Below are 25977 nucleotides of genomic sequence, written 5' to 3'. Positions count from 1 at the left end.
AAGTAGTTATCACCTCAAAAGAAAGTGCTTGATCCAAAACGAACTGCGTACCTCAATTAGAACGAAAGATATGATTGCTTCAATGAGAAAAAATGTTCAAGAAATGAGACGTCAAATTGAATATGCACTCATAACTTTCCTCAGAATCAACCAATTTGAATTGTTAAGAGTTGAAATGAAAGAGCTTGATCCACTGAGTGTTCTTAGGCCAAAACGAACCCCGTACCTTAATTACAACCAAAGATATGATTGCTTCAATGTGACAAAAAATTGAAAAAATCAAATAATTTGAGGAAGACGGAAGTGAAGTGATTTGTGGTACCTAATGACAAATCTGTGCACAAATACCTTTCAGTTTAAAAAAAAATGGGGGTCGTCCGAAAATTTGTATAACGAAATCGAGTCATGTAACAAAATGTGTGACGGAAGTGTAACCTAGCAACCGTGCAGGCTGTGATGTGAAGTATGGATGGATGGTGAGACACTGTTACCTAGCAACTTTTCAGGCTATGTCTTACGTCTGGAGGTCATCTATAATTATAGCAACTGATCATGGATGGCCATGACCGAGACACGTAGAAGACATCGTTCGATTTTCCAATAGGGAAATCTGATACCACTTTTTCTTTACTACTGGTTCATAGGATTCTGGGTTTGATTCCGAGCCGGGCCGGGGTGGGAACTGGGTTTGACCTCATACCGTCATCTTTACTTAACCCTCCAGCAGGCGCGCTGGGATATAAAGTACACCACCGCTATTTTTTTCCACTTGGCAACACTGTAGCTTTTCTAAGATTGGTTGCTCGTCTGTTATTCCTCCAGCGTGACCTTAGTTGTTGAACGTGATCGTTTGGAGTCTCTGCGAGTGCACAAGAACGGCTGTATTGTAGCTTCAATTCGGAACGTGTCACAGGCGGGCTACAAAATACCCCGCGCGCCCGATGGAGTAAGTATTTCGACTGAATTATTTACAAATATTTTCAAGCACGTCCCCGTTTAAAAGACTCAATTTATTATTATTTCTATAATTACAATATATTTTGCGTATATTTAGGATATTGGCGCCTGAGGAAATAGCGAAATTACTTCCCGAACAGCCAGAGGAAGACAACTTGGACAGCGCAGAATCAGGTGAGGAATATGAATTGATCACGAAACTGAATCTGAGGAAGGTCTCAGTTCAAAGGATGGAGCCGACTCAGAAGGAAGTGAAAATGAAGGTTATGAATACTTATTAGAAAAGAAAAAAACACCAGGTGGAGGAAAACTTATTTTTCAAAGTCATGCAAAACTAAAACCAAAAATGATGTCAGAGTATTTCCTGGTCCTAAACGTAATGCAAGAGGAATCAAAGATGTAATATCTTCCTTCCATAAAATAGTTGATGATGGTAGATGACACCGTGACTCACACGAACATGTACATTGGAACTGGCGCAGTGGCTGTGTATTAGAAGATGCTTGTGTAATCGGATCCAGTTTCTGAAACGTTTTCAAGCAAGCAAATAATATTTATTATTACATTTTCACTTGCTATAGTGTATAATATTCTAACATTTATAATTATTAGTATATATACTCGTGTCCTCATCCCCAGTGGAGGTGAGCTGCATGTACTACTCCGAACACACATACCAGCCCTCTTGCCATTCTTAAATTTCTGGCAGTACCGGGAATCGAACCCGAGCCCCGAGGACGGCTGCCAATAACACTAACCGTTACGCTACGGAGGCGGACGTAATTATTACTGATGTCTACAAATAAAATTTGATGAAAATGAGATATTTACTATTATTGTGTGTTGTTGAAGTGTGGGGTATAAAGTACACCACACGCCTGGTCATGTATCATTTTTTAGGCGCGCCTGCTGGAAGGTTAAACCACGGCCGACTGGATCCCTCGCTGCGCTCCCTAGAGCGACGCATCAATTCGGCCGTGGTTAAACAAAACACACAACACTCCCAACCATTCCCAGGGTTGCCATCTGCCAGCATTTGCCGGGCACTTCCTGTCTCTAATGATTTGTCCGTAAAAAAGGTAAGAATTTAAATTTATTTTAAATTAACCTTCATTAAATAGTAATAGGCCCTACTCATGTGTTTGGTGCGTTTCGAAGTCAAGAAGTTGAACATGTGTTGTTGTATGTTGGGTATTCAGCCCGAAGACTGGTTTGATCCTCTGCAGTTCCGCCAACAGCTGTCATAAATAGCCTAGGCAACAATGAAGAGGCGTACTAGGGAAATGAGGAGTGAGGTAGTTTCCCGTTGCTTTCCTCACTGAGCCAGCCGTTGCAATTACATATCAGTATGCCAAGCCCACTGAAATTGCATGCACCAACCGACCCTATGAGCGATATTTTCACACCATTCATAACAGGGACTGGCTGCATAAGGAATGGTATTACTAGCATCACTCATACCTCGGTCACTTTCATATTGTCAAAGCCAAGGATGAGACTGAGACAGGTCAATGAAAGTAACAAATTTGATATAGCCCACACCAGAAGACATAGTGCACTGTAAACACTACATCTTGCCAGCAAAGGCATTAAGTTGAACATATTAACCCATTCCGGTCTGGGCCGGAATATCCCTAACAAACGTTCTGGATTGCGCACTTTTAAGGATTAAAAAATTATACCTCTGTACCTATGGAGTACATTTACATGATTATATTTCTTTGTACTTATTTGAGCAACAACTAATAAAAAAAAGGTGGTTTGCATCACATTCAGCTATCACTTGAGAATTTCAAATGGTTTATATATTATACAATTTTCTGAATTTGCAATTACAAAACAATAATGAAAATAATATAAAAATAATAATTGTTCAATAATAATAAGGGAGCTCTTATGAAAGTTTATTCATACATTTTATGTGGCGATAGTGAATATGGTATTAAAGCTATGGAATTCTAATTTCATGCAAAAACTGAAATATGATTGTCATCCGAATATGAATTCGGAACAACTTCTTACACTTCATTATGTCTTGAATTCGTTTTACAGCGTGCCGTATGATCCCGCGCATTTCATATTTGCGTGAATACGTATGGATGTCTACATATTAGTAAAGATTTTTGTTGTTTCTAGATATAAGGGATTTCGATTACATAAAATATCACTTTCATCAAGCACTTGTTTGCTGCGAGAAGTAATGTTTTAGAGCACATTGAGTGACCACATCTACTAATGTACACTCTTCGAAATTATCGTAAATTCTCAGACTTCGACAGACAAAACTGCCATCTGTTAAAATACTTTCATAACTAATAATTGAAAGAAAATTTATGATCCAACCGCTAGAATGCGTGCAGAGCTCATTCTCGATGTTTAGTGAAATATGAAACGTTTCTACGGGCTATGCTCGCAGTTAGGCTGGAATGTGTTAAACATGATTGAACGGATGTAGACGCTTCACCAGCTGGCAAACATAGTAGCACGGAATTGGGAAGTGGCTGAAAATCTTTCGTAGCTTATCGTGTGTTTTGGCTGTCGATGTTCCTGAAGTATTTGTTGATCTTGTGAGAGAAGCCCCCTTATATAAGGTGCGTACAAACTTGCGAACATATTGTGAGCCGAGCGGCTCAGGAGCCACTGAAATATCCGAACGGCTCGCGAGCACTGCCTGAGCCATTTGCGCGCGAGCAGGACCAGCCTGGGTGTTGTTTCTATCAAAAGATGTTTTCTGAGCAACAAATTCTACTTGTTGTGATGGAAGCCAGCGGCGCAGCTATGAATATAACCTGTTTAAGTAATCAAAAGTCAAAAAAGTACCGCCGGTATTGGTGCACTGAGCTGTACAAGAAACGGAGTGCGTCCCGATTAATGTTCGATATGAAATTCCAGAGCGTTAGTGGTCAATATAAAACTTTTACCAGGTTGTCACCTACTGATTCTGATGATTTACTGAGCAGAATAGGTCACAAAATTTCTAGACAGCAAACGTACCTTCGCTCCCCGGTTTCTGCTCAAGACAGGTTTGTACTTATTGTTCTTAACTTTTTAACCAATTTTAAAATTATCTTTTAGCTCGTATATTTTCAAACCACGTTCAATTTTTTTTGCACATAAAGTGGAAAATAGTTTCTCGTTATTGTACTTATTAATAGTTATCATTTTTCACTTTTTCATTCAGGGAATTTTTTTCTCTTTTCCCTCCAGTGTGATCCCAACAAAGAAATAATTTTCTTCTTACATTCATCCGCGGGTCGTCCAATTGTTGTACCAATATCTTGCCATGCATCCTCTTTCACATTCTTTTTCAAGTGATCGCCATTTTTCGGGTCCCATAAAACAGAATGTGTCCGATAAGTGTCTATTAGCGTAAGCACATCTTCATCCGACCAGGCCGCCATGCTCGCGAGATGCTCACTGTAGCCGTACACACTTGCGAGCACGTTTCTTGGCCGTCCACACTGAGCGTGACCTTCCCTTTGTGCTCGCCTAGAAAACCGACTCCAGTCGGCTGGCAGTGAGCGGCTCACAACATGCTCGCTTTACGCTCAGTACCCAGTACACACTTGCGAGCGTGGTAGTGTGAGCGGCTCACAACATGCTCGCTTTACGCTCAGTACCCAGTACACACTGCGAGCGTGGTAGTGTGAGCGGCTCACAACAAGCTCGCTTTACGCTCAGTACCCAGTACACACTGCGAGCGTGGTAGTGTGAGCGGCTCACAACAAGCTCGCTTTACGCTCAGTACCCAGTACACACTTGCGAGCGTGGTAGTGTGAGCGGCTCAAGAGGTGCTTAAGCCTTGCGCTGTTCTAAGTGATAGAGAACTATACTGGTGATGTAAATTCCAGTGTTCCATTCCCGCCTTCACTGCCTCCACAACATACGGTCCCGAGGCGGTTCATCGGCATCACAGCGATCCATTTTACAGTTCGCATCTGTTACTACTACTACTGCTGCCGTCGACAGTGGGGTTCGAACCAACTATCTCCCGAATACTGGATACTGGCCGCACTTAAGCAACTGCAGCTATCGAGCTCGGTTCCACTAATACAAACTGTATTATTAAATGTGGATGCATGTTGCACCTGAAGGCCTACGGCGTGTTGTAATGTCTTGTTTGTGTAAGGACTAGAGAATGTTGAAACAATCGGCCTTGTACGTGTTGTAGTAATTTATTTTTACTTTCTGCAGGAAGTCAGCCCCGCGATGGCGTGCCTGCTTGTCACCCAAAGGCCCCGCGTTCGATTCCCGACTAGGTCAGGGATTTTTCTGAATCTGAAGGCTGGTTCGAGGTCTACGCAAGCCACGTGATTACAATTGACGGCGAGATTGCAGCTCCGGGCTAGAAAGCCAAGAACAACGGGCAAAGGGACTAGGTACGCTGACCACGCGTCGCCTCGTAATCTGCAGGCATTCGCGCTGAGCAGCGGTCACTTGGTAGTTCAAGGCCCATCTGGACTGTAGTGCCATGGGGTTTGGTTTGTGCAGGAAGTATAATAAGTGCTGTAGCTTCCACCTAGGAGGGTGAAAGTAGGTTAATATTCCTTGCGAAGTTATGAATGTTTCATGCCCTGTTCCATTCTCAAAGCAGTCCGGAGAACACTTCTGTATCCTGTCACCATGAGGGGGGTGCGGGGGTTGCGTGAAGCGCTGCGACCAATTCACACGAAACAGAACACCGCACCACAAGCGGGAGAAAGTTTCTTGAGCTCCGCCGGACATCGCTATCGATCTGAGACTGGGGCTTGCGGATGTTTCCCCAACTTGCTGGACAGTCTTGCCACTCACTATTGTTAGAAAAAAGTCCTTTCGACCCTACTCGTTCGGACGGAATACCTGTAAATTTATACGGAGGAATGAAATACTGCAATGCTTGAGTGGGCTACCTGCTGTAGTACTATAACACGATAACAGTCAGTAGGCCTGCTGTTTTGTACTTTCCTACTTTATGGATAGTGATAATAATGGCGTATGGCCTCCCGAGAGGCCTGGCGTGGGTCTTTTTCTCGTAGACGGCCTATTAGGCGACCTGCATGTCTGTGAAGATGAGGGTCCTACCTAGGATGATTTCTAATGCTGAGTACGTCACCCAGCCCCTGAGTGATTGGAATTAACCAATTACAGTCAAAATCTCCAACCCGGCCGACCTCACTGGATCACCAAATCTCCAGGATTGAAACGTAATCAGGAAAATTGTTCACACGAGGAGATTTGAGGAAGACTAGAAGAAACCAACACGATGTACGAATCGAAATCATATATACATCATTCAAATTAATAGTTTTAAAAGCACATTGTGTGTGTTCTTTTGAGTCATCAGTCGATAGACTGGTTTGATGCAGCTTTCCACGTCACCCTATCCTGTGCTAAACTTTTCATTTCTACGTAACTATTTCATCCTAATCTGATGTAATCTGCTTGTCATATTCATACCTTGGTCTACCCCTATCGTTCTTTCCGCCTACATCTCCTTCAAAAACCAACCGAACAAGTCCTGGGTGTCTTAAGATGTGTCCTATCATTTCGACAGTGGTAGACCAAGGTATGAATATAACAAGCCTGTTCTTCTCTCCAGCTCCATTTGTAAATGGTTAGCGTGCTGGCCCTTGGTCACATAGGTCCCGGGTTCGATTCCCGGTAGGGTCGGGAATTTTAACCATAATTGGTCAATTCCTCTGGCACGGGGGCGGGGTTTATACGTAGTCTTCATCATCATTTCATCCTTATCACGACGCGCGGGTCGCCTACGGACGTTAAATCAAAAGACCTGCACATCGCGAGCTGAAGTCCTCGGCACTAAAAGCCATACGCCATTTCATTTCATCTCTTCTTCTCGTCAAATTAGATTCAATATCGCTTCATTCGTGGTTCGATCTCACCTTCAGCATTTTTCTGTAACACCATATTTAAAAGGTTCTATTCTCTTTCTTTCTAAGCGAGTTATCGTCTATGTTTCACTTCCATACAATGCCACGCTCCAGAAGAAAGTTTTCAGAAACATCTTTCTAATTCCCATATCAGTGTTCGAAATTAGCAAATTTCCTTTCTTAAGAAAGCTCTTCCTTGCTTGTGCTAGTCTGAATTTTATGTCCTCCTTACTTGTGCCAACTTTAGTTAATTTACTACCCAAGTAACAATATTCATCTACTTCCTTTAAGACTTTTATTTCCTAATATAATATTACCTGCTTCACCTGCCTTCGTTCCACTGCACTCCATGAATATGTCTTTTGTTTTGGACTTATTTATTTTCATCCTGTACTCCTTACCCAAGACTTTGTCCATACCATTGAGCAACTTGTTGAGATCTTCTGCAGTCTCAGATAAAATAACAATGGCATCGGCATATCTCAAGGTTTTGATTTCCTCTCCTTGGATTTTGATTCCACTTACAAATTACTCTTTGCTTTCCTTTACTGCCCGTTCTTTGTAAACATTGAAAAGGAGGAGAGACAAGTTGCACCCTTGCCTCACTTCTTTCTGGATTGCAATTTTTTTTTTTCAAATCCCTCGATTTTTATCACTGCAGACTGACTTTTATACAGGTCATAGATAATTATTCGTTCACGGTATCTGATCCCAATCACAGTCTCAAATAGCTTGATCCAATCAACATTCATCATCATCAATCGGCTTATTCATTGCTGAGCGTCGTGACCTCATTTCTTCACTTCATTAGTAACTGCATCCTTAACGAGATTTTTCCGTCCTGAGCGGTCTTCAGCTCTTCTTAAGATATTGTGAAGAGGTAGACCGGTGATCTTCTTTGCTTGGTCTAACAATCTACGTATTGTTCTGCCTTTTTTGTCTGGTGCCTTCAATTTTGCCTTGCAGAATGGTCTTTTCTAAATTGCCAATCAACATTATCTGTTTTAATTTTATTGTTAACTACGTTTTATTCTATTGACTTTGTGTTAGTTAATTTTTGTGTGTTTTAATGAAGGTGACGAGAATCTAATTGTGATGGGAGACTGGAATGCAGTGGTAGGCCAAGAAAAACAAGGTAATACAGTAGAAGAATTCGGACTGGGACAAAGGAATGAAAGAAGAAGTCGACTGGTTGAATTCTGCACTGACCATAATTTAGTCCTTGCTAATACTCGGCTCAAACACCACAAAAGACGCCTGTATACGTGGATGAGACCTGGATACATTAGAAGGTATCAAATAGACTTCATTATGATTAGGCAGAGATTCAGAAACCAGGTGTTGGATTGCAAAACTTTTTCTAGGAGCAGACGTGGACTCTGACCACAACTTGTTGGTGATGAAATGTCACCTGAAGTTGAAAAATTGAAGAAAGGAAGTAACGCAAGGAGATGGGATCTGGAAAAGTTGAAATAAAAGAGTGTGAGGGATTGTTTCAAGGAACATGTTGCACATGGTATAAATGAAAAGGCTGAAGGAAACACAATGGTAATGAAAAATGAGGTTAGTAGCGCTGCTGAAGACATGTTAGGAAGGAAAGAAAGATAGACTAAGAATCAGGAGATAACTCAAGAGATACTAGACCTGATTGATGAACGACGAAAATACAAGAATGCAAGAAATGAAGAGGACAGAAAAGAATACAGGCGATTAAAGGCTGAAGTGGATAGAAAGTGCAAGATAGGTAAGGAAGAATGACTGAAGGTGAAGTGCAAGGATGTTGAAGGTTGTATGGCCCTAGGAAATGTAGATGCTGCATACAAGAACATACATACAAAAAAAAATATTATCGAATGCCTTTTCTAGATCTACGATCGCCATGTACGTCGGCTTATCCTTTTTAATTCGATCCTGTAAAATCATACGTAAAGTCAGGATTGTTTCCGTGTTCCTACATTTCTTCTGACGCCAAATTGATCTTCTTCCAACTCAGCTTCAACTTGTCTTTCCATTCTTCTGTAAATAACACAGTTGAAATTTTGCAGGGCAGAATCCCTTGCTATGCTTGGAATGTTTGGCAGTGGAAATCTGTAATCCGGTAGATATTCACTTTCTCTGTTGATTCCGTTTTAAACAAAATATTGTGTATATTCCTCAGTTATGATCTCGACACGATTGGTATTTACGAAACATTTCCTTGAAAGTTGGAAAAGCGTTTTATGCACGTTATGTTCTGTTATAATGAGGTTTAAGGACTGTCGTAACTACAAAGACGCACACAGGAGATGCTGGCAGTTGCGCACACTGTTTTATTTACAAATTATATACGCATTATACACACACAGTAATGAACTGCTATCATGAACAAAACACTGTCAGAAGAAGAAGAAGAAGAAGAAGAAGAAGAAGAAGAAGAAGGCTGCCACATTAGCATGTCAACCAAATACCAACACAACAAAATCACAACATGAGTTGACTATCAACTTCCACTAGCAACTCTCGCTAACAACTCTACACCGTCTCTTTATATACCTTGCCTGGCCAGGCTTCTAGGAAAGTATGACACAACATGTTTTCTCTAATTTTCTCGAGTCTCCAATAACCTATTTTCAAATGGATAGAACATTATATACAGTTCTGGGGACAATATGCGTTGTTCTGGACTATTACCCTGTGTTGAACAACATTACATTGGATTACTACATCATATTTACAGGTAATGATATATTATATACTAATTAATTACGTGTTTTTACATTAAATAAACTCTTATTAATATACATAGATCAGATGTATCGTGACATAACCTCGCATGTTTTATTACACACGGCAGATCATACAACACACAAATAATACGACCACAATTTTTACCAAATGAAGTCCGTACACAACTACGTAATAATAATAATAATAATAATAATAATAATAATAATAATAATAATAATAATAATAATAATAATAATAATAAGTAACCGAGCTCGATATTTTCACTATTTACCCATGGGTTTAGAGAATTGTTTCCATGTTATAGTAGTCCATTACACTTGCATCAGTTAGAAAAGCGATTTATACACCTTACGTTCTGTTATAATAACGTTTACGGGCTAGATAGGTGAGCCTAGATTTGGACTTTGCGGTTATGTGCTACTGTTATTTTGTTTCCACTGCTCAAGCCGCTCTTGAATTACGTAAGAGCCCGCCTGATGCCATCTGATTGCCAACCAAAATGCACTAATTGATGGCGCTATTAGTAGAAAGCTTTTGACTGGTAGTTGACGGAGATAATTGAAGTCAGGCAGGTTCATTTAGAGATTTTTTGTTTGTTTTATTTCCTTTCTGTAGATACGTTTTAGTAATTACAGAGACTACAGTTTGGACGCACAACTTTTGAACCCTGTTGAGTGGAATCGTACGTGCTGAAGCCGTAATTGCTGTCCACACACATACGCTCGTAGTATCCGCCCTTTCCTTTGAGCACAGGTGTCGTTAGGGAGAGGTGTGGTATTCAAGGGTGGTTCAAAGGTGTGGCTTTCTCCGCACCGTGACATTCGTGACGAGAATTTTTCTTGAAATTCGGAGAGTAAATTATATGACGTATGTTGCCAGTTTTCTTTAGCTTTAAGCGTTCGTAAGAATCTCATAATGAACCTTTTCTGGCCTTACAAGGGGAGGCTATAGCTATGGGGTCACAGATTTCGTTCAAACATTCGGAGGTTGGTCTATGTCAAAAAAAAAAAAAAAGAAACCCAGCCTACGTGTCCGAGGGTTTGTGTCATTGGCCCTTAATACTTACTGGTATATTTTTTGTAACGTAACTGGCATCCTGATGTCGGTGAGACCCCTTAAATTAATGTTTTTAAAAATTGTTTTTTGGTGATTCCTTAGTTCCTTTAAAGATATGTTTTTAATCTCGTCACAGCAAACCTGAAGAGAAAATTACAAACTTAGAAGAAAATAAAAAGTCACTAACGAGAATCTCTCAAAAAGTAGACCTTCCAATTTTTCTAAAATGTCTAGAAAAATTAAACCACATTTACCTGTGCGAAAATCAAATGACCATAAATATGTCCCCCGGTCATGGCCATCAACGGCTGCTAATTTCAGATGGCAACCGGCCATAAGACATAGCCTCCGCGGTTGCTAGGTAACATTGTCTCACCATCCATCCGTACCTTCCAGTACTGCACGCAAGGTTGTTATGGTTACACTTTCGTCACACATTTTGTCGCATCACGTTACACAATTTTTCGGATGACCCACAGCCATAAGACATATTTATGTCAAATTTTTTTGTGATCATTTCTCTGCTGTGTCAGTAGTTTTTAAAAGAATCTAGAATTGGTAAAAGAAATTGAATTACTGGAAAATTCAAAAATAAATTTATATTGTATATCCAAAGTGCACAGGATACGCTACTGCCTTTCTCATGTAGCAACGGGAAACTACCTCACTCCTCATTTCCCTAATACGCCTCTTCAGTGATGCCTAGGCCATCTATGACAGCTGTTGAGGATCCAACCAGCCTTCGGGCTGACGACTGAACATACTCATTCACTCCGTAGAAGCCAGCGAGGAGATGAGATTACCTTGGCGGAAGTTTATATCCTAGTGATGAAGTTCTGGTATCTTCGCGGAACATGCAGAGTAGGAAACTTCTAACTTCGCCTTCCATAAAGTGAACGGACACACCAGACAAAAGCACAACATAAACAGAGGGCGCCGTATGCCTTCAGCGTGGCTGGGAGGTCTCCGGCCTGACTCACTCATTCCTTCCAGAAAATACTGAAGGGGGCTTCCAAAAGGCTGGCATTATTATTGGCGACGCTAAATTAATTCAGATGTTAGCAAGTTGAACGCTGGAATGCATAAATCTATAGTGAATTATTATTATTATTACTATTATTATTATTATTATTATTATTATTATTATTATTATTATTATTATTATTATTATTATTATTCGCATACTGTACTGGTGGTGATGGATCCTCCCCTAGGATAACTCGATCATTTTGCATTGCATTATTTGGACTGTCATTCAGGAAGGTACATTTTCTGGACCCCATGTTCGGATGTGAATATCAGTTCTTGAGGCTGAGGTCGAAGAGATTTTTGTGGACAACGCAGCCAATTCTGTCGTCACCTAGAGCTCACCGAATAGACTTGTGGCAGTGGCGCGCACTGAACCCCATCTACCCCAGCGTTACTGGGGTAAATTTGATTTAACATTTTATTATTATTGCTAGACCGCTTTTTATAAAGTTTAAAAAAGTGCGAACATCTAAGCCAAGCCAAGTACAGCTGTCTTGGTACTCCGTTTGCACCACCACAGTTCAGCTTCTCCAGCGAGCTGGGTTTCCTTGCCGGCACGAAAGAGAGCTACCCCAGCGAAATAAAAGTCGCTTGGTTGACGCATACACTTGAAGCTGCCTTGTCCTGGGAACGGGGCGGGTCTGTGGGCCCTCCCCCGACAGCTAGCTTGGGTAAGGTATGTTAGTTTTAATACTTTACATTCGAAGTATTCACAGACACACGATAAAAACTACAAGAAAAAAAACTGTATAGTGAATTTCTGTTGTGTTCCTCTGGGATTATAATTGAAGGTTTGGCTGTTCTGTGGCATTCTTCGTCAATATAACGTGTGTTGTACGTCGTGACGAATATTTTCCCTCGTTTGTCGTTGAAGTGAAACTATAAAACTTCGACAATGGTAAAATACCAGTTGAATTTTGCTGATTCAGTTTGGGTTAGGCTTTTTAGGTTAAATACAAATAGTTAGTCGAAGTGTATTTTTTGTGAAAACTATGACTGTACTCTCACGAAGAGTAACCGTGTGAAACTGTAAGTACATTGTTTAAAATCTACTATAGATTAAGTTATGATGGTGTCGTTCTGTCGTGAATATCAGTTTGGAAATATGTGGGAGAGGTTGAAAATATTCTTGAAAGACCTTTCTCAGGTAGACCTTTCCACGAAAAATGCAAACTTATAAATGTTGACTTCAGAGAGTGTAGTGGGGGCTTCGATCGCTTATATTAAAAAAAAAAAAAAAATTTTCAGCTGGGGTGACGAATGTTTTCACCGCACGCCGATGACTTGTGGCGTAGTTCCCTACATACGACTCCCTAGAGGAATGTCAGAAACATGATTCTGGTTACGACCTACCATATACAACATGGAAGGTACTCGGTTGACTCAGAACTTGTGTGACTCGATCTAAAACCAATCTTAAAAGGCGGGACAATGTGAGGATCTAGAACGCCTTTCGGTTTACAGAGATGTAGTGGAAGGATACTCGCTGGATGGCCTGTTTGCAGAAAATGACAAGGCTCTCCGCACTGTGGAATTCTGGAATTCGTGACATATTTAAATGTGCACGTACTATTTTGTCTACACTTGTTAGGCGCGGTACGTTCTGTATGTTCAGAAATGGATAAGTCTTAGTAAAATGGTTTATCAAGAACTTATTGCTTTAATTAGCTCTGTATGTTCGCACACGTAGCGATAATTTTGACCTCGACACTCGGTTGATCTCTGGCAGGGTTGTCAGATAGCCTACCTGAAATCAAAATACGGGACGGATGTGCTATCGAGGAAACCAACGGGCTCGTATTCTAAAAGTTATGAACTTCGTTTCAAAATGATAGGCTTAAATCATTTGTTGACATCATAGTGCAGTTTATTAATGCATGCTTTAACATTTATACACAGACTGAAACTTACAGTACCGAGCCAGTTAACCGCGCGGTTTAGGTATGAGCTTGTATTCGGGAGACGATGGGTTCGAACCCCACTTTCGGCAGCCCTAAAGATGGTTTTCCGCGATTTCCCATTTTACACCAGGCCACGGTCGATTCCAATCCTAGCCCTTTTCTATCCCATCCTCACCGTAAGACCTGCCTCTGTCGGTGCGACGTAAAACAAGTAGGAAGAAACTTAGTTTATACCAGTTCTTTCAAGTTCAATATATTTTCATTTCTCTGAAGTGCTGTTAACAGTGTTTTGTTTTTTTGTTTTTTTCATTTTTAGCATGTTCATAAAAATCTCTTCACGACATTGAAGAAAAGTTTACAGAAATGAACAGCTCGGACCTAATTAAGTCAACAGAACATAATATTTCTCACAGTTGACAATTTCACACGAACACGCAGTGGACTCGGACTACCTCAGGTAGCTGTCCACTATTACGCTCTTATTCGCCAGGATGGACAACCCGAGAACTACAAACAATAAAACAAAACATTTTTAAAATCTATGAACTCACACCAGATAAAGAAACCAAGGAGTGAAGAAATCTATCCTCTTTGAAAGGAAAAGGAAAAGCTCTTGGTACTTATCAGAGGTGGAAACATTGGCGTGTTTCTCTCGATGTTCAAAATACGGGACAATTGACGTCTCGGAAAAGAACTGTCCTGGACGCGGGACATTTAATACGAATACGGTACTCTCCCGTAAAATCCGGGACATCTGGCAGCCCTCCTCTCGGGAACCAGCGAATAGGTTCAGTTTCAGTACTGCGGGCGCGTATCTGTGGGATGTAAGGAGGTTGAGCTATATTCGTAATATTTAAAGGAGAGTTCTGACAGATAGGGCTGGAGGGAGAAGCTTTGCATGTGCCACTGCACGGTGTTGCCACATTTCTGCATTCCTTTCTCCTTCCCCTCGTTTCCAGCTCACTTTCTCGTTCGTTCAGACCGCTCAGAAGTGAGAGGTTTGGCAACTCGAAGCAACTCGACCCGGCCAGCAGGCTTATCTCCATGGCAACTGCAGTGGCCACGTCCACGTTTCCATGGCAATTATACCCTCTACTTCCTTCTTCTCACTCAGGTAGGCTGTAAACTGATACGAACTGTCAGAATACATCTTTCGATATTACGACCATAGGCGATGGACTGTAAGGAGCAAGGAAAACACCACAGTTATCTGTCGTAAGTAGACCAGCGGTAGACACGAGCAGCTCCGAAATTAGCCGAAGTACTGTCTAACATCGCGTGCTTAAAATGTGTCGTATGTGGTAGGTTTTGAACGGATTTTAATTTCACGATTTTGCGATTCTGTTTTAATGAACCGCATCGCACCAGAATATTTCGGAACTACGGTTTGTATAGCATCAGTATGCGTACGCAGCCTAAGTTTATGTGACTAATGACTCTTTTAATGAGTAACTTAAGTTAATACGTGTTTTATAAAAAATAAACAGCAAAATACGTCAAGACATAAAGAACAGTAGTCTGCCTAACTCGTTCTTGAAGCAATTATTCCTACGCAAGCGAAGTCTTGAAGATCAGAGAAACTAGATAAGCTTAAAGTAATTGCACCCGTATTCTTTCCTTAATTCCTCATTGTTTTGGAAACTTATTCGAGCTGCAGTCGTGTGCCTTAAAAGGAAAGTCGCGTTGCTAATCAAGCACCGACCCACTATTATACACCAAGTAACAATAATTCTGAACATGTTATTTACCAAAGCGGTGAGATCCCCAGATGTTTTACCCACGCGCCGCCACTGACACCTGTTATTATGTTTTATGTAATCTTATTATCAAACAGTTAATTTTTAGAAAATGTTCATAATTTAGTAATTTCATGTCATGGGTTTAATATATGAGTGTTTGAAAAGTCCCGAGCCACTGTTCTTAGCGGTGTTTCAAACCCCTCCTTACTGACGCTTGTTGAAATTATAAATTAATTGATGCAGACAGCAGTAAGTGCTGAGTAGAAGTAACTTCCGTCTCTCCAGCCTCGTTTAGTGTTCTGCACGGTGGAGAAACTACATACAGTACAAGACAAGAACCAGCAATTCTAAGGTAATGACATTAGTAATTTCTTTCCTAATTGAAATGAAGTTGGTGGTGTGAGGTAAGGACTCGACTCGCACGCTCGGTCTTCCAGTCTAGTTCCAAACTCTAATTCAATCTAAGAAATAACTAGTCTTGCCTGTTGAGGTACTTTTATTTCCTCTGTTTTGTCTAAGTCTTTAATTATCTGGTCCCAGAAAATGGTTGTGGTTAGAAGTTATTAAATTATTTTTACTTTAGAAATATTTTATTAACTTCGCTGTGTAAATTTATGTTCGTTCTCTTAAGCATTCGTAATACTATTTTATATCTTGTGTGCAGTCATGGTTGTTGTGTCGTTCCATGAACCCCCTTAATCAATGGGTACCAATGCTTGGATTATATCACTCATCGCAAGGAAAAACAAGATAAGTCAATGTTTTCGGTTTTTTTTTGTTTTCTTTCAATGTTGAAAACATTTCCTAGCAGACAAAGTAGAGGTCGCCACACTACGAAAAACATAAAATTAAGCAATCTTCTCAATTGTGCTGCAAATTGAAGGGCTAAAGGGTCCGAAAAGGTTTCAAATTGTAGCTCTTGGATAGCTCTATCAAAGTAGAAAAACAAATTTCGGAAATTACTTCCGGCCTAAATGCATTTCCAGAAAAACAGACTAAAATCGCTTGTTCCTTTACTCGTTTTCTTTAAGATTCCAGCCCTACCCAAATTAAATTTACATACCGGCAATTCTTTCTGTAATGTGTTCCTTGGTTCAATACCCTCAGTCGTTTTACGATTTTTTTGAAAAATATCCACACCGGATGCAACTATAAGAGCTTAAGTAAAGCTCTGCATTAACTCACATTAGCGCTTGCAGTGGTGCTTAAGTGAAGCAATGTATTGGCTCACATTAGCGCTAGTAGTGGTGCTTAAGTGAAACAATGTATTGGCTCACATTAGCGCTCGTAGTGGTGCTTTAGTGAAACAATGTATTGACCCACATTAGCGCTCGTAGTGATGCTTAAGTGAAACAATGTATTGACCCACATTAGCGCTCGTAGAGGTGCTTAAGTGAAACAGTGCATTAACTCACATTAGCTCTCGTAGTGGTGCCTAAGTGAAACTCTGCATTAACTCACATTAACGCTCGTAGTGGTGCTTAAGTGAAACAATGCACTAACTCACATTAGCGCTCGTAGTGGTGCTTAAGTGAAGCTCTGCATTAATTCACATTAGCGCTCATAGTGGTTCTTAAGTGAAACTCTGCATCATAGAGTTAGTATATTAGTGTTATTTACTATTCTCCGGACCACCTTTTGAGCCGACTAAAGCGGAAGTGCGTGTATAGACCAGGGGATGGCGCGGGCGACAGGGGTAGCGCCTACGGTGTTGTCACACGGTAGGAGAGGGGGCAAGAGGGGTGCGCTACCCAGAGCGAGTTTTGGCAATGGTGCAGTCAATGCGGAGCTGCCATACTTACTCACTCAGTGGATGTCCTGAACACGTGGGTGCTGTTCCAATCATAGTCTGTTCAAAACAGCAGTGAGAGAATTTTATCAGTGTGCTTCGCTTTTTACAAAAACAGTGTATGTGCGTATTGTGTGCTAATTCATAATTCTTGTAGTCTCTTGTACGTTTGTATGTTTCTTCTTACTCGTTATTGGTTATTATTGTGCAATGGATCCGAACAAAAATTCACCACACTTGTTATAAGTTGAAGAAGAAACGCAAGATTTTTATGTCCGGCGAGAGAAATATGATTCTGCCTGTTTATAAGCATTTCCGAGCGAATAGTATTGACGGCGGGATTAGTTTACCTCGTGTGCTGACCCCGGCCCTGATTCCGACTTGGGTGTGCAGCCACTCGATAGTGACACATATTAATTACTGCGGCACAAGGTAAGCTGACGCTGAAACGTCCTGCATGATGATGATAATAATAATAATAGTAATAATATATAATAATATTTTTATAAAAATATATTTGTAATAATTAACTTATTGAAATTGTGCTGGACAAAGCGGAGGTGGGACAGGTTTTCGCCTGGATCCCCAACTTCATCTGTCAGTTTCAAGTTAATTCCAGTACGAGTACATAATCCTCACTTCTCTCGCTCATTCAAAAATCGCCCGTGAGGAATCAGGCCATATATTTAGATAATGTCCAGCTCCATGGCTAAATGGTTAGCGTGCTGCCCTTTGGCCACAGGGGTCCCGGGTTCGATTCCCGGTAGGGTGGGGAATTTTAACCATCATTGGTTAATTTCGCTGGCACAAGGGCTGGGTGTATGTGTCGTCTTCATCATAATTTCATCTTTATCACGACACGCAGGTCGCCTACGGGTGTCAAATCAAAAGACCTGCATCTGGCGAGCCGAACATGTCCACGGACAGTCCCGGCACTAAAAGCCATACACCATTTCATTTTTAGATAATAATGGTGAATAATAAATAATATAATAAAATAAAAATATTAATAATTTAATGAATGTAATGCTTACTGTTTATGTCAAAAGAATTCGTTCGCTATGCTTTAATCGTGAAATTGTAGTTAGTACATTAAAACTGTGAAAGCCTCCGTGGCTCAGGTGGCAGCGCGTCGGCCTCTCAACGCTGGGTTCCGCGGTTCAAATCCCGGTCAATCCATGTGAGATTTGTGCTGGACAAAGCGGAAGCGGGACAGGTTTTCTCCGGGTACTCCGGTTTTCTCTGTCATCTTTCATTCCAGCATCACTCTCCAGTATGATTTAATTTCATCTGTCAGTCATTAATCATTGCCCCAGAGGAGTGAGACAGGCTTCGGCAGCCGGCTCAATTCCTATCCTCTCCGCAAGATGGGGCTTCATTTATTCCATCCCTGGCCCGGTCATTGACAGGAAAACAGATTGTAGGTTTTCACATTTAAAATTTAATTCAGTAAAGTAATTGTTTAAAGCTGTTAGCCGTTAACAATTGCATGGGATTCTAACACGCAGACGTTAGTGTATTAATTGTTTTAAATTCATTCGAGGTTCAATGCGTGAGCTGTGCTGTATTATAGTGGTGGAGTACAACTTTGAATGGCGCGCCGGCTCGTTTGGCAACCACGGCGAGTGTGACGAGACAGTGACGTCACATCCGCTTTAGACTGCTCAAAAGGTGGTCCGGAGAATAACTCTATGCTCTGCATAACTCACATTAGCACTCCTAGTGGTGCTTAAGTGAAACAATGCGTTAACTCACATTAGCGCTCGTAGTGGTGCTTAAGTTATACAATGCATTGACTCACATTAGTACTCATAGTGCTGCTTAAATAAAACTCTGCATTAATTCACATTAGCGCTCGTAGTGGTGCTTACGTGAAACTCTGCATTAACTCACATTAGCGCGCTAAGTGGTGCTTAAGTGAAACAATGCATTGAATCGCGTTAGCGCTCGTAGTGGAAGAAAAAGGTAAACTGCTGATCTAATCGATCGGATAACGATATTAAGAAAAGGATAGTCATTTTTAGGAATAAATATATATATATTCTCATATTTTATTATTTTGTATTTACCTGAAATTTGTAGCTCATATCCCTAGGATGTTTTCAACATTGTGTTGCTTTGCCTGAACTGTTAGAACTGTGGATTTTTTAAATGTTTGCAGTAACCTGCTAAGGTGAATGCTCTCTATCCTTTGACACTAACAAGATAGGTCATTTCGTCATAATATTGGAGACAGCCAAATTTCACTTCCAGATTATTCAAGAATATAAGACAGTCCCCGGTAAGAACCAGATAAGTTATCTTGTTAATATTCTGATTATTTTTAATCAAAGTGGCTTCAACCAGACAGGCCAGTTTGTCTTATGCGTAATACAGCTGAAGTACACTTGCTTCGCTACGGAATTATCAGAAAGACTGTCTTTACGGTTTTTCCCAAATTAAGTCAACATAGGTCATTACACCGACGTCAATAGGAATGTCGCGATTAAAAGCAATGCTAACATATGAAATAGGGCATACAAGATCAAATGAAAAAACCGCATATTTTCTCACTCTTAAGGAACAGAACTACCCTGTCGATCTAACAGTCCAAAGTTCCAGAGCTGGAATGGCCAGGCCGCAGAGCAGCGAACACTCCAATGCTATTATTCCGTTAAGTGTGCACACTGCTCATTCCGATCAGTGCATCAGAGTAGGTATTAAATAGCTGGGTTGCTTTGATGAACCAGTGTGTTTAAGAACCAGTAGTATCAGAAAATTTATGAACCAGAGGAATGGGATGCTTAAAGAAGACTGAACTAACTCCCCAGCTACTTCCCGCCAATATTCAGGCAGGCTGTATACTCGGTGCACAGTAGTAATCCCATCTATCAGAGATACGTGGCAACAGAAGACACAAAGCAAATCATAACAAACAATGGTCAATGTAATGTTATTGCTGATCAATTTTGTGAGTATCCTTCACATTTAGTTTTCTTCCGATTCTGTGATAGTTGCACTTCCTCTTAAAACAATCAATCAATCAATCAATCAATCAATCAATCAATCAATCAATCAATCAATCAATCAATCAATCAATCAATCAATCAATAAATCAATCAATCAATCAATAAATCAAATCAGTAACTACTGATCTGCATTTAGGGCAGTCGCCCAGTGGCAGATGCCATACCTGCCAACTCTTCCGGTTTTTTCGTAAAATGTACGGATTTCGAGTGTGTTTTACGGTTGTACGGATGAACAACGTTATTGTACGGATTTTGAATATCCGCGCTTGGTTTCGCATTCTGCTGTCAAATCGGATTTGTTTGACTTTCGATAGTAGCTGGTAATAAGAGATGCAGTGTTTGAAATTCGATCGGTTAATGTATCGATGATCACAAACAAGTAGCAGGCTGTGAATTTTTATATAACAACTTAGGTAACTGCTCCGTGCTTCGTAGCAGCTGTGAATTTTTATATAACAACTTAGGTAACTGCTCCGTGCTTCGTAGCAGCTGTGAATTTTTATATAACAACTTAGGTAACTGCTCCGTGCTTCGTAGCAGCTGTGAATTTTTATATAACAACTTAGGTAACTGCTCCGTGCTTCGTAGCAGCTGTGAATTTTTATATAACAACTTAGGTAACTGCTCCGTGCTTCGTAGCAGCTGTGAATTTTTATATAACAACTTAGGTAACTGCTCCGTGCTTCGTAGCAGCTGTGAATTATTATATAACAACTTAGGTAACTGCTCCGTGCTTCGTAGCAGGCTGTGAATTTTTATATAACAACTTAGGTAACTGCTCCGTGCTTCGTAGCAGCTGTGAAAGGTGGGTGTGAGGAACATTGGCGGTAGTTCTGAAACTCATGGAATTGTGTGACGAATTTGTAAGCGATTTAGTATATTTAGTGGCGTTCGTAATGAGTTCAACTAGGAAAGGATATTATCAGTCTTTTAGGGAGGCATATTCTGCTTAATTTCCTTGTTTTATATCATCAAGAAAAGTGTTCCCAGTGTTATGTGGAAACAGATGAACACTCATCAAGTTATAACTTTGTGTAAGTATGTAATTTCAGGGATGATCATAACATATACTTGACCTGTATTAGTATTGTTTATAATCTCCCCCCTTGTCGTCATTTTTCATTATGTCTGCGAGACTTTGCGACGCATGCGCATGTTGTTAGGAATTTTCCGCTTTACGATCTTCCGAATTCCCCTTTTTGAAAGATGGCAGGTATGCGTTCCCTATTAGTTCTTTTTCTAGGCTTTTCTTAAATGATTGGAAAGAAATTGGAAATTTATTGAACATCTCCGTTGGTAAATTATTCCAATCCCTAACTCCCCTTCCTATAAACGAAGATTTGCCCCAATTTGTCCTCCTGAATTCGAGTTATCTTCATATTGTGATCATTCCCACATTTAAAGACACCACTTAAACTTATTCAACTACTAATGTCATTCCACGCCATATCCCCGCTGACAGTTCGGAACGTACCACTTAGTCGAGCAGCTCGTCTCCTTTCTCTCAAGTCTTCCCAGTCCAAACTTTGCAACATTTTTCGTAACGCTACTCTTTTGTCGGAAATCACTCAGAACAAATCGAGCTGCTTTTCTTTGGATTTTTTCCAGTTCTTGAATCTAGTAATCCTGGTGAGGCTCCCATACACTGGAACCTTACTCTAGTTGGGGTCTTACCAGACAATTATATGCCCTGTCCTTTACATCCTTACTACAACCCCTAAATACCCTCATTACCATGTACAGAGATCTGTACCCTTTATTTAAAATCACGTTTATGTGATTACCCCAATGAATATCGTTCCTTATATTAACACCTAAGTACTTACAATGATCCCCAAAAGGAACTTTCAACCCATCAATACAGTAATTAATACTGAGAGGACTTCTCCTATTTATAAAACTCACAGCCTGACTTTTAACCCCGTTTATCATCATACCATTGCCTACCGTCCATCTCACCACATTATCGAGGTCATTGTCCAACTCGTTGGCTGAATGGTTAGCGTACTGGCCTTCGGTTCAGAGGGTCCTGGGTTCGATTGCCGGCCGGGCCGGGGATTTTAACCTTCATTGGTAAATTTCAACGTCCCGGAGTCTGGGTGTTTGTGCTGTCCCCAAAATCCGTGCAACTCACACACCACACATAACACTATCCTCCACCACAATAACATGCAGTTACCTACAAGTGGCAGATGCCGCCCACCCTCATCGGAGGGTCTGCCTTACAAGGGCTGCACTCGGCTAGAAGTAGACACACGAAATTATTATTATCGAGGTCATTTTACAGTTGCTCACAATCTTGTAACTTATTTATTACTCTGTACAAAATAACGTCATCTGCAAAAAGCCTTAAATCCGATTCCACTTCTTTACTCATATCACCTATAGGCTATATATAAAATAAGAGTTTAGTCTGTACATTGCTCAGAATTTGAAAAGAATGGCATTTCTGTACCGGTCATGTCCACAGTAACAAGGAAATGCAGTTTTTACTTTTCCGTAATGTCTGTCTGTCTGTCTGTCTGTCTGTCTGTCTGTCTGTCTGTCTGTCTGTCTGTCTGTCTGTCTGTCTGTCTGTCTGTCTGTCTGTCTGTCTGTCTGTCTGTCTGTCTGTCTGTCTGTCTGTCTGTCTGTCTGTCTGTCTGTCTGTCTGTCTGTCTGTCTGTACACGCATCACGAGGAAACGGATGAAGAGAACTTAATGAAAATCGGTATGTTAAGTCGGGGGATGAGCCACTACAATCAGGTTATAAATCATTTTACTAACGCTGAGTGATATGGTAATTTAGGGGAAGGCCTAAAATGTAATTCTCAAATATTTATATGATTAGTGGTCCTATCAATAAATACTACATAACAAAAGTTATACAGAATTAAATTTCCGATCATTTATGTCTTACACATTTTTACCGTACCGGCTATGATACCACAGATATTCATGAATTTGTATATTTGTTGCTAAGTCCATATCAATGCCGAGCCACAAATGGGTTAACAGAATTGCATGAAAATCGGTATATAGAGTTGGGGAATAAGAAACTACAATCTAAGCTATAAACAGTTTTATTCACCCTGGACAAAATTGTAGTTTAGAGGCAGGCGCCTAAAGTTTAATTTTTAAATATCTACCTGTTAACGGTTCTATCGGAAAGTACTACATAACAAAAGTTATAGAGAATACAGTTTCTGATCATTTATGTTTTATTCAGTTTTACCATACGACTATGATAAGAGTGGTATTTGCGGGTTGGTAGAAAACTAAATGTGAAGGCCTACAGTATCGAAAGTGCATAACATTGATTAACAATAACATTACACGAAACCCTTATTCTTTTTCCATTTCTCTTCACACAGGTAATTTTATTCTTCTTATTCTTCTTCTTATTCTTATTCTTCTGCTACAACTTTTCCCACATCTGTGGAGTCGCGGGTGCGGACTCTGGCGCACGTGTGGATTTGTCCCTGTTTGACGACCGGATGCCCTTCCTGACGCCAACCCTATATGGAGGGATGTAATCACTTTTTTATGGTGGTTAGTAGTGTAGTGCGTTGCCTGAATATGAAGAGAAAAGTGTTGGGAAAAACACGAACATCCAGTACCCAGGTCAGAAGAATTAATCAGTCGCGATTAAAATGCCCTACACAGGCGGGAAAAGAACCCAGGACCCTCTGAACAGAAGGCCTCATCGTTGACTATTCAGCCAATGAGTCGGACTCTTCACAGGTAATATTCAAATACAATTTCAACGTAGCTATTCACCCTAAATTTCGCTTTAAACTCGCTTTATCGCTTTAATTCGCTGTAATTCGGGAAAACAAAATCACTGTTTCCCTAACGAGAATCATGTGATTCGTAAGAGACACCTCAGAATCGCTTCAATTTATGTTCTGTCTCGTTTATCGTTAATGCGAAAAAAATAATGCCGCTATATGTATCTGTCTTCTGTGATATCCATGGAATGTGCTGATAAAATCACGTCTTTGAAGCAAAAGTAATAACTTATTTCTGGCTTGAAGTTGTTTACCTTGGAATGTTCACCTTCTCTGCCACTTGTGCGATAAATTTGTCTGTGAACCTTTCTGTTTTAATTGGAGTCTTAACTACTTTCCCTATCTCGTTTACAGGTACTTAACGAGATCTCTCGCTATTTACAACCCCCTGTGGGTGGGCGACGCAGACGAAGAATACATCCACCCCTGTCTGTGGTAAGAGGCGACTAAAAGGAGCCCCAGGGGTTCTCAACTTGGGAGCGTGGGTTTGTGTCCACGGGGCCCTTATCTGAGTCCTAGCATTGCTTCCACTTATACCAGACTCCTCACTGTCATCTATCCTGCCCGACCTTCCTTAGTCAACTCTTGTTCATTTCTGACCCCGACGGTATTAGAGTATTCGAGGCCTAGGGAGACTTTCATGTTCACGTGCTTCATGGACCTTGTCTTTCTTTGTCCGGTACTTCATTTTTCGAAGGGGGGTATGGGTTTTAGTGCCGGGAGTGTCCGAGGACATGTTCGGCTCGCCAGATGCAGGTCTTTTGATACGACATCCGTAGGTGACCTGCGCGTCGTGATGAGGATGAAACGATGATGAAAATGACACATACACCCAGCCCCCGAGCCAGCGAAATTAACCAATTATAGTTAAAATTCCCGACCCTTACCGGGAATCGAACCCGGAACCCCCTGTGACGAGAGGCCAGCACACTAACCATTTAGCCAAGAAGCCGGACATTTTTCGAAGTGTCGGAACCCTTCTTTTCACTTTCCCTTTCTCTCTCTCTCTCTCTTTGTGGGTGGGGAATGCAGACGAAGAATACACCCACGGCATCCCTTGCCTGTCGTAAGAGGCGACTAAATGGAGCGATCAAGGGATGATGACATTAGAACCATGAAACTGTCCGCCTCTGTGGTGTGGTGGTTAGCGTGATTAGCTGCCACCCCCAGAGGTTCGATTCCCGGCTCTGCTACGAAATTTGAAAAGTGATACGAGGGCTGGAACGGGGTCCACTCAGCCTCGGGAGGTCAACTGAGTAGAGGTGGGTTTGATTCCCACCTCAGCCATCCTGGAAGTGGTTTTCCGTGGTGTCCCACTTCTCCTCTAGGCAAATGCCGGGATGGTGCCTAGATTACGGCTGCTTCCTTCCTTCTTCCTTGCCTGTCCCATCCATTCTTCCCATCCCTCCACAAGGCCCCTGTTCAGCATAGCAGGTGAGGCCGCCTGGGCGAAGTACTGGTCATTCTCCCCAGTTATATACCCCGACCCAGAGTCTGGCGCGCCAGGACGCTGCCCTTGAGGCGGTAGAGGTGGGAACCCTCGCTGAGTCTGAGGGAAAAACCGACCCTGGAGGTAAACCGATTAAGAAAGAAAGAAAGAAAGAACCATGAAACTACTTGTGATTTGTACAATTACATGCCGAACACCATGGGTCCACTTTACTTGAGATTAGTACTACTACATGTACATGGGTTTACATTACCTGTGATTAGTACCACCATGCGAGAAACACCATGAGTCTATGTTAACTGTGATTAAAACATTTGTAGGAGGAAAAGCATGGTTCTGATTTACTAGTGATTAGTACCATTGTGAGGAGTCAGTGACCTGGATTTTGGATCCCTTTGGATAATAAGCATCATTCCAAGTAATCAAGGCTGCACCTCGTGCCATTAGAAGCCGATGACCTAGCTAGTTTTTTTATATATATATATTTTTTTTTTTTGCTAGTTGCTTTACGTCGCACCGACACAGATAGGTCTTATGGCGACGATGGGACAGGGAAGGGCTAGGAGTGGAAAGGAAGCTTTTTTTCTTTTTGCTGGTTGCTTTACGTCGCACCGACACAGATACGTCTTATGGCGACGATGGGACAGGAAAGGGCTAGGAGTGGGAAGGAAGCGGCCGTG

This window comes from Anabrus simplex, chromosome 6, assembly GCF_040414725.1.
Source record: "Anabrus simplex isolate iqAnaSimp1 chromosome 6, ASM4041472v1, whole genome shotgun sequence".
Taxonomy (NCBI): domain Eukaryota; kingdom Metazoa; phylum Arthropoda; class Insecta; order Orthoptera; family Tettigoniidae; genus Anabrus; species Anabrus simplex.
The sequence above is the reverse complement of the archived record's forward strand: the minus strand, read 5'-3'. Positions refer to the sequence as shown.